Consider the following 11,355-nt stretch of genomic DNA (forward strand, 5'->3'; position numbering starts at 1 on the left):
TTTCCCAGAGGTTCTATGTAAAAGCTCCACCTGGCTGATAACTTGATCTCAGCTTTGTAAGACCATAAACAGAATATAGTTAAACCTGCCCGGGGTTGACTTACACATTGAAGAGCTAATAAATTGGTGCTACTTGAAGCTACTAAGTTTGTGGTCATTAGTTATAAAGCAATATAAAATGAATACACTATTGCCTATATATTTGCTTGTACATTCTATTTTTTTCCCTGGTTTGACACCTTTAGTTTTACCTTTGATTTATTTGCTCTCAAAAGCTCTGTAACACATGTAAGCAGTGGCGTGCCTGGGAGTCTAGATCTTTTTCTTTCAAACTGATTTTCCATGAGTACTCTGACTTTGAATGTGGATGAGAAATATTGATGTATTTTCATTCAATAAGGAGTCATTAAGTGCCTATTATGCGCAAAGGTTCTTCTAATACTGGGGATAAAATAATGAAACAGATACTTTGTTCTTACAGAGTTTGCATTCTTGCTGGTAAGACAGGTAATAATCAAGTACAAACTGTAGCATCAGGTATCATAAAATATAGAAAGTATGGGTGGAAAAGTAAGTTAGCAGCCAGATCTAGTTGGCTATTACAAGAAATTTAGATTTGATTGGGAAGTTATTGGAGGGTGTTGAGATAGGAAATGACCAGGTCAAATTTTCATCATAAAAGAAGCACTCTGGCTGCTCTGCAGATAATAGATTTTTGGATGGTGGGGGTGGGAGACGAGGATGGAAGAGATGAGGGGAACATCACAGGACTATAAGAAAGAGGTTTAGAGGAGACATACTAAGGGCCACCATTAGGTGGTAGAGGTGATGGAAAGTGATTAAATTTGTAATATATGTGGAAACACATCTGTATATGTGCACTTATATATCAGAGGTGGTTTTTGAGTGATCTGCTCAATTTCTTTATTTCCATACATTTCTGCATGCCATCCAACATTCCGATTCCAATTTGGCTTTGCTTATTACATATATGATTTTATTTGCTACTTAAAATAGCCTTGAAGTAGATATCTTATTAAAAAATTTTGTTTACCTCAAACATGACTGAGAGAGAGAGAGCACCCTCAACGGAGTCTCTGCACTGTGATCCGCCCCCCAGCATCTGCCAGTCCTAGATGATGGGTACCTGAATGCCCAGTGCACTCAGGAAGGCTTCCCTAGAGCCTTCCCATGTGACTCAGCCTTGCAAAGCATATTTTACTGCTGTGCCTTTGTCAGGCCCTGAAGTAGGTATCTCTAATCATATTAAAATTATTATATATTATGGAATTTCAAGGTTGTATGAGAATAAGTAAAATCGTATGAGTGTTTTCCAGTGGCTTGATGTTGAATCCCTTCTGTAGTCCGATTTTTCTTGAAAACTAACCATGTACTTTCCTTTAAGACTTTGTTTTTTGCATGTGGCTCTTGATCCTGATGTTGGAGAGTAGGATCTATTGAAAGCAGATAAATACAATTGAATTAGAGGTCCTAACATGGACTTTTTATTTGCAGACTTTTCTTCTGCACTTACAACATTACATAATGGCATAGAACAGAAAATGTCACTAACTCTGGTCCTGGTTTTTATAAGCACTGGTGCCTTTTCTGAGTGTGCCCCCAGAACAAAGAGACGATCTGGTAGACTATTCTTTGTGATGTTGGAGTCAGATCACACTCTTGTAGGGTCACTAGTTGAAATCAGAATGCCATGTTTTATTTCCTCTTCTGACATTTGATTTCAAAAGCTCTGTACCACATGCAAGCAATGGAGTGTCTGGGCATCTAAGTACTCAGAGAAATAAGCGAAGAGTTGCAAACTGGGAAAGATTACGAAGGAAAAAGCAATGCAAACTATTTTCTTATTAACTGTGAATGAGATCTTGCTGTACATGTGTTTGTCCTGAGAAAATTTGGAGAAAGAAAAACTAAATATGCATATTTATAAACCTTTTTTTCTGGGAACTATTTGGAAACCTTTAAATTAAACAAAAAATAGTTGTTTTTTAACATTTTCAGCAACAAAGTCCATCTAACCTTTTATATATTCTAGGTGATACTGCCATCCACTGAGCTAGCCTGGTACATGGCCTTTGTTTGTACAGCTTCTGAAATTTTAAGTCATTTATTCATTCATTATTTTTTTTAAAGAGAGATTTTTGTTATAGGACACATGCACTCACTAGAGAAACAGAGACAGAAAGCAAGGAATCACTCCCCCCCACACACCCCCGGGGGATATGGCCACACTACAATCCCTTCTCCTCCATTCTCACCTTGGTATTTTGGACATGAATGCACACATGCCTGGTGTGAATTTTAATCCACCAGGTCTAGGACTTGAACCATAGTTGAATATATGGGAGTCCAGTGATGTAACCATTATGCCATCTGCTGATCTGCCCTCATTCATTATTCTTTAAAGAAAAATTACATTATTTTTCTATAAAACAGCAAGGCTTTTTTTTGTCTCAAAATTGGATGATAATGGAAATGGTACTTGTCATTTATTACATTCCTATTATGTGCCAGAGATTTTAATTTAATTCTCATCTAACTCTTGGCACCTTAAAATGTAGGTGTTGGGGACAGCTGATGGCATAGCAGTTACATCGCTGGACTTCCACATGTCCAACTATGGTTTGAGACCTAGATCCAGTGGCTTGAAACTCATGCCAGGCTCATGTGCGTGTGTGCCCAAGATCCTGGGAGGTTATTGGAGAAGGGATAGTGGTGTGGCTATCTCCCCTGCAGGGTGATTTCTCACTTTCCCTCTCATTGTCTCTGTCTGTCTCTTTCTCCAGTGAACACACATGCCCTAAGGCTAAAACCTCTTAAAAAAAAAGTAGGTATTAGCCTTACTTAACATGAGGAAAGAAGGCTCAGAGGAATTAGTAAATTACTAAAGCTCAAGCAGGTAGTTGTTGTCTAGGATTTAAATAAGGTTCTGCTTCTAAAACCTGCATCTTTCCATTACACTCATTTGGAAGGGACAATGATGTGCGACCAGCAATAGTCACATTACAAGGCGGTATGTGATGAGCGGCCTACTCTGACAGTATGATTATGTATCAGGGATGGTGGCATTTTAAACCACAATGGCCACAGTAAGTGCCCTTTTCTTTATTTACCAGTCCCTTAGATTTGCCACATGATTTCTTTTTGACCTCTCTACTTAGTATATTATCATCTCTCCTTTTTATGCAAAAACCATGAGAGTCCTTATAAATGAAAGAGAAAGAGAATTGCTCTTTAGAAGTGTTCTCGCTAAAAAAAAAAAAACATTTTTGCTAGTGGAATGGATTTGCAGTCTAAAATACTTATTTTTACCTCATTCCAGTCTTAAGAGATACACTACTTGTGTTTCAAGATTGTTTCAGTGTATCAAATAGGTATGCAATGTCACTTTCTTGTTTTCAGCAGTAATGGCATATTTGATGACTCTACTCTCAATTTGTTGATTTAGAAGGCTCATGAAGACCCATCTGGCAGCATCCTGTCTGCCAGTGCCAGCTGGTAAGGCACATGGTGATGCGGGCTAGAGCTAAATCTTCCTGTCTTGCATCATGTTTGGATCACTTTTTGGTATATACCATGTAAACATGTACTAAAGCATAGACCGTATTTCTAGGTATCTTGATTAAATCATTATCATTCGGGTGAGATAAAAGGTGGTAACCTATCTTAATACGCTGCAGTTTTGTAGGACTATTAAAGAAACACTTAAATGCAACAAATATTTAAACCAGAGTTGGCAAAATTAGTCCTTATTAATAATTTCCCCTACATCTCTGTGTTTTTATTTTTTGTCTTTCCCTGTTGGTCTGCAGTTTCCTGAATAATGAATATGTGTTCCAAAGCATAAAATGAGTATTGGATTTTTTTTTTTTCTTTTCGGAGAGGTTTCTTTGCTATAGGGCGCGTGTGCCTGCCAGAAAGACAAAGAGAGACAGAGAGATAGAAAGCTAGAAATCACCCCCCCCCCAGGGGGGATGGCCATACCACAATCCCTTTTCCTCCATTTTCCTCTTGGGAACTTGGGCACGCATGCAAACGCACCCAGTGTGTGAGTTGAACCCACCGTGTCCGGAACTCGAACTGCAGTAGGCTACATGGGAGTTCAGCGACATAGCCATTATGCTAACTGCTGGTCCCAATATTGGATGTTTTAACTAGTTGGCTTTGGATTGAATCACAATATGTTACCCACAGTTGATCTTGGACAAGTCACTTACATTCTATGAATATCAGTACCCTTTCTAGAAATATGGGAGCAAACATGATGAGTCCCATTTATTTCTCAGTTTTAAATATTTTAATTTTTAATGGGCATGTAATAATTGTATGTATTTATGGAGTATGGCATGATATTCAATACATGTATATAATGTGTAGTGATCAAATTAAGGTAACCGGCATATCTATCACTCAAACATTTATCATTTTTTGTGTGTGTGTTGGTATCATTAAAAATCTTGTTTTCCAGGGAACCAGCAGTTAGCGTAATGGCTATGTCGCTGGACTCCCACGTAGTTGACCGCGGTTCATGTCCTGGACCCAGTGGCTTAAAACTCACGCCAGGCGCATGTGCGTGCGTGCCCAAGATCCCGAGAGGAGAATGGAGGAGAAGGGATTGCGGCGTGACCATCCCCCCTGGGGGGTGATTTCTCGCTTTCTGTCTCTATGTCTCTCTCTGTCTGTCTGGCGAGCGCACGCGCCCTACAGTGAAAATCTCTCCAAAAAAAAAAAAAAGGAAAAAAAAATCTTGTTTTCCAGTTATTTTGATAAGGTGGTGTGTGAAGACTGGTAACATCCATATGAATATTAGTAATGAATATTAATATTTCCTGCACTCCGAGGAAATATGAAAATTGACCACATAAGTCAATGAATAACATTTAATAGGTTCTTTTATATCTCTATCAAAACAAAAAGAAGTAGCATAAGGTTCACATGGAATAGACAATTATACATATTTATGGTATTTCCTAAGGGCTATTTAGCCCTTTTTGTATCTTTAATAATATGGTAGAAGAGGGTCTATGCCATTTGGACATTCTGCAAAATATGGCCTTGGTCTACTGTAACAACAACATTGTGTTCATTGCTCCTCGTGAGCAAGTAGAGGCACGTCCTTTGAGGTTTTAGTGAGACTATACACTTCAGAAGTGAGGGAGAGGAGATTCAAAAACTAACCACATTTGTGGCGTTTTTAGGAGTCTAGTAGTGGTCCAGGGAGTGCTATGACATCCTCTTAAAAGTAAAAGATAAATTACAAATTATTGCATATTATACCCCTTTCCACTTAAAAAGAAACCAAGCAACCCCAGTACTTATTAGGCCCCTTTGTGGTGGTACAAGTAAGCATGTTCCTCACATGTTCTTACTCATTTCCTAAGTGAATAGTCAAATTGTGGTTACTGAGGGACTCCTATTCTCAATTCAATACAAGTTAGCAGGTCCTTCCAGCATCTAGATTGCAACTGTATGCGTCTTCAATGTTTCCCTCTTTGTAAACCTAGTTTCTTGACCCTCTTATGGCTACTGCACCATGTAAATGTCCATCTCAGAGCCCATTTCACAGAAAATCTGATATGAGATAGTTGATATGTAAATATATTGTATATCCATAGATACATACCACATTTCACCAATACTTGTTTGGGACTATGGGGTTTTGGATGATATCAATTTTCTAAATTATGTTGTTCTGCTTTTCTAAGTTTTTCCACGATGGTCATATATTACTGTTGCAGTCAGATTAAAACAGTAACTACTACAACGTAAAAAAGAAAAAGAATATTTCTTTGGAAGTCACAAAATTTAGGTTCAAATGCTGACGGCGTGACTTTGTCAAATAATTTAGCAGTTGTTTGGTACATTTTCATCTTCCGTAAGATGTGGATAGTCATTATACAACTTGGATTTTTGAGGAGGAGCAAAATGAGTATAAAACAGAAAAATTAGTGTACTACAGAGATATGAGTTTCTGATTTTATTATCTCTTGGAAGTGTTTCCTACTGTTTTTATTTTTATATGTTGGTACCCAATGAGAATGATACTGGCTTAAAGAGGATCATTATATACATGTTATTTATCTTTTAAATAAAGATTGGAACAGGACCAGTTCCTTTGTACCTTGATCAAAACTTTTAACATCCTTCATAGGATAAAGTCAATAGCTGGTTTGAATTCTGCCACAGTTCTGTATATAAAGTCTGTGGTTATATTTGAGACTCAAAGCCAGAATACTCAAAGCCTTCAAAATAAAGAATTCCCAAGGCATTTCTCTAGCTATTGGGACATAATAAATGAATGTTCTTTTCTCTCTTTTTTAAAAAGTTTATTTCTCCCATGAGAGAGACAGAGAAAGGGACCCAAATAGGGTCCTCATGCTGTGACCCACCTGTCTCAGCTTGGCTGGATCATGAGTATGTGCATATACTTGGGCTCACAGAGGTCCTGGGTCTTGAACCCAGGATCATTTCCATGTGCTTCAAGCTGTGATACCTCTGCTCCACCTCCTAACAAGTGCTTATTCTGTGAGGAATCCTGCTTTCTCAGCTTCCTGAAAAAATTCTTTTGTTATAATATCTAGTAAGGTTGGGATACTTTAGGTCTTATTTACAGGAGTCTTTAACATTTCTCTAGGCAGCACTAACTGTATATGCAGTTAATTAAAAAATTCTGTCTGTCTCTAATTCCAGAAAACATCTGTTCACTGTGTTGAAGAAATCATTTTCAATTGAAATCTGTGATAATTACCTGTAGAGTCAACCTTTTTTTGTAGCTAATTTAGTCTGGTTTTGGTCAAAACTAATTTGAAGTGATAGCATACATTTCTATGTCTAATCCTTGACTAAATAGATTTTCCTTTGTGATGAGTGATAAAAGGAGACAGAGCACGTCTAACAAAAAGCTTACTGGAGACTAAAGCTGATGAAGTTCTATTTCTGCACTAGTTATTTATCACACACAATGGGGATTTTTGTTAACAGACAGCTGTAATAAATTTAGGAGAAGTATGGCCATTGCACAAGCATATGTGTTAAGCAAGTGTTCAAGGTCTCAAATTCTGTCTCTTGGGAAATATTATTTGAGAAAATTTGACATAGAAAATAGTAAGTGCTAGCTCTGTCGTGTAGTTATAGTGTACTGCACAAGGGAAGCTGGGTCCCACATGGTAACCGCAGTTCAAATCTTTTGCCCAATCTGCCTGTAATGCTGGGCATGAGTGCATGGGTCAGGAAATCCCAAAGAATAGAGGATTGGACAAAGGGGATTGTGGCATGACCTGATCCTGTGGAGAGTACTTCTCTCTTTTCCTCTCTCATGCATGTGCTCTATCATGAATAAAGGAAATATTAAAAGAAAAATAAAATTGTTAGTAAGAGTTCGTAGATAGAAGAAAAATTAATTTCTCTGTTGGTGGAGTAACTTCTTAGGGAAATTTTTAGGGTGGGAGGAAGAGTGGTAATGCAATGTGCCATCTCAAATTACCAAACTCTCAAAGCCAAGATGGGCAATCTTCATCTCTATGATTCTGATGGAAAAGGAAGTACTTCCTTAATATAGGAATACAGTACTTCCTGGTGGCAGGAACTATTTATTCCACAAGTCTTTATAACTTTCTGTGGTATCTAGTTTATTGTCCTTTCTAAATAGTGCTTTAGGGAAGATGTTAAAAGGAGTGAGAGATAACTTTTCTTTTTATCAAATAAAATATATAGATGAACCCTTAATAAAAGCAAATATATTAGGTCAAGAAGAGGGATAGGTTTTCACTTTCTGAATCTTCACTGGAAGTCTCTTCTTCCTTAAAAAAATTAATAAAATTTAAACTTGATATTTTTTTACAGTTCTATTGTTATATAATAGATATATAAGAAACTGCAGAAATTTAAAGTATACAATTTAACAAGGTTTGACATCTTGATATATAATGGATATGTATACAATCCCCTCAATATTTTTTTTTTGCACTTTGTAATTCCTTTGTTTTTCTTACCCTCGGCTCTGTTCCAGATTTTACTGATAAGTTCTTTGTCTCTATTGATGAATTTGCATCAACTAGAAATTTATATAAGTGGAATCATGGACTAAGCATTTTTCTGTCTGCTTTTGTTACACAGCATTAATTTGAGATTCACCCATGCTTTTGCATGTATCAATAGCTTACTTTTTATTAATGAATATATTTTTTTGGATAGATTGATCACAATTGCTTAAACTTGCTTCTAATTTTTTTACTCTCTCTGTGTGTGTGTATAATATTCTTTGTAGAAAGAAAAGAAAGCATTAAAAGGTGCACTACGATAAACTTAAGTCTAACCAATATAAGTGAGCTGTCAAGTGGAAGCTGAAAAAACCATGATAAGAAGTAGCCATATCCTTATCTAGAGGAACATTTTCCGTATGTTTTTGGCTATTTACATGTCTTTGAGAGCTGTCTGTTCACGTTGGACTTTATTTATTTATTTATTTATTTATTTATTTATTTATTTTGTCATAAGGTTGAAGAGAGACAGAGATGAAGATAAGAGTAAGTGAAAAATTACTGCCCAGTGAATATGGCCATGCTGCAATTCCTTCTCCTCCATTTTCTTCTCCTCTCAGGATTTTGGGCATGCATGCATACACACAAACACTCCTGGTGTAAATTTCAAGCTGTTGGGTGTCAGCGTTTGCCCCAGGGCTTGGTGTTGAAAGAAGCAGAAAAAATGAGACAAAGAGATAGAGTAGAAATGGACACAGGCAGCCTGAGCCTAGGTAGCCCAAACAACTAGTGTTACCCAGACGAATTGGATGTTTTTATATATAGTGTAAGGAGACATTATACATGTATTTTTTTAAATTTTTTTATTTTTTAGTATTTATTATTTTTATACATTCAGTCATTATACATTATTTAGTTTGTAAAGAGAGTATACAGGTATGTTTTATGACACTTTATAGATTGGTTGCCAGGTTACAGACAATAAGAAGCAATTAATAAATTTATGAGGGCTTAGTTGTACTGGGCCAGGTGTATTTTTTGGTGATAATTTTATTAAGGGAAAATTTTATTTTATTTTTTTAATGTAGAGAACTAGGTGTGGGGAAAGAGCTAAAGAATTCTTTTATAAGGAGTGGACCACCACATCCAGAGAAGGCTAAAGAATTTTTTAGATGCAGAGCAGGGATTGGATTTTACTAATTGGGCTCAAGATGTTTCTTGAAGTCTATTAGATGTGTCTGTTGGAACGCCCCTAGTAATTTCCACCCTTGCTCTGTCTGCGGCCAAGGTCAGGGAAAGACAAGTTATAAGGTTCTGCCAAACCGCAAAAGAGCAAGTAGTGTTTGCTCAGAGCATGTCCCCACACCTCAAATTCTCTCTCTTAAACGTGTCCCCACAGTTGGGTCTGGAAATTGAAACATGGTTGACCATGTGGGAGTCCAGTACCTTAACCACCACACCACCTGCTGGTCCCATGTTTACTTATTTTAAAATTGGATTAGTGTTTTTTTTTTTTTTTTTTTTTTTTTTTTTTTTGCAGGTGAGCTGTTTACATATTCTGATTATCACTTCAGAAAAGCAGATTTCAAAAGGTATGCATCAGTTACATAATTGAGAGAATTTATATGTTTGATGGAAGCCTGGATTATTTATAGATTCAACTCTAGATTCTGTGATCTGATAACCTAACAGAGAACATTATCTGCCTTTTGGAGGTTACCTGCTGGTTCACATACCTTTACTGCATATCATATAAATGGTGTGTATCTTTAAGTACCTTAACAAAATCAAATCACAATCATTACATATTATTCAAAATAAGAAATATGGCATATGTATGAAGTATGGAGTAGAGGCATCCTTGAATTTAGAGAGCATTTTTTTATCCTGCTTCTGTATCCCAGGGCATTTCCTTCAACGCTTGGTGCCTGATTCCTTATAATTAAATGAGGAAAATAGTCTAGATCCTCAGTACTTGTCCTGATTTTTTGACAGGTAAGTGAGACAACTTAACATGAAAACACTTTGAGGTATATGCAGTGGTATATAAAAATCATTAATATAAAATGATTCAGTTGCTTCCTTGTTTTGTTCATTGCTTTATTTGAATTTCCTACTTCTCAGCAATAAATGTCAGAGTCTCAGGAGCTTTGCTCACATGGTTTTGAAAGGGAATACAGTTTTCATACACATTTAAAAATGATTATTTTAATGTATGATACTGTGCATTCATCAAATAAGATATGAAATCAGAGGTTCTGAAGACACTGTAAATGGTTGCTGGACTTATTGCATACTGCAGCTTTGTATGTATCATGAATTTGGTCCCCACATAGACCTAAAGAGACACATAGCCTGCTAGCCCTTGGAAGGGCAGATGGCACACAGGTATTTATTTTGGCAGTCTCAATGCGTTGACCATTGCCCTGATCAGGAAGGTCCTGACCTTGGTTTAACTGACCTCTGAGAAAGACTAGATATTGTCCTGTCTGGCTACTAATTTTTCAGCTGATTATGAATCACTAATACTGTGTGAGAAAAAAATAAATTTTTTTTAGCTCTTCCTATGCCATTTCCCTTACTAATCTTTTTGTTTGAGAGAGTTTTATTGGGGTAAGGAAGGGAACTACAGACAGATGGGCTGTCAGACTTGGTACATAAAAATGTATAAAGAAGCCTGACTGGTCATATCTTTAGCCCAAGCCATGTTCTTGAGTAAATTATTTAGAATTTACATATGAAAGCACTCTTTCAGATCAGTTTTCCATCTGTGACCTGACAGTTTGTAGATGAACAGTTAGTGTGTTTTTAAAAAGTTACTATATTTCATTTGATGCATGTTTGTCTCAAATGGAAGTGCAGATTTCCCCATCCTTTAACCTCCTCTAAACTCTCCTTACTGATAGGTAATTATAGGACATTGTTGCATCTATTGTAGTTTATGAGAGGGATAGTACCTGTTATTGAAAGTCACTCAAAAATTTTTATTGTTTCTTGATGTTATTTACTTTGCAATTACAGTATATATTCTGCATGTCTGTCTCTCTTTATATATCTCTTTTCAAGCTTTAACATGATAACCCTTCTTATATAAGTGTATATAATTTATGCATTTGTGATAATATAAAAAAGCATTTTAAAATTGCAGGAGGCAAGATGATTCATTTTATAGTTGGTTCTTTACAATATAACAGTCTACACTGAACTTTTTAAAATTTGAGGAGTAACAAATTGGAAGTTTATTGGAAATAGTAAAATGTAAGACTGAGCTTACTTAGCATTCTCTAAAAGAATATACTTGGTAGATTTATTTCATTAGTAGATTTAATGAATATATATATATATATATATATATATA

Source organism: Tupaia chinensis, unplaced genomic scaffold (assembly GCF_000334495.1).
Source record: "Tupaia chinensis unplaced genomic scaffold, TupChi_1.0 Scaffold000320_2, whole genome shotgun sequence".
NCBI classification, from domain to species: Eukaryota; Metazoa; Chordata; class Mammalia; order Scandentia; family Tupaiidae; genus Tupaia; species Tupaia belangeri.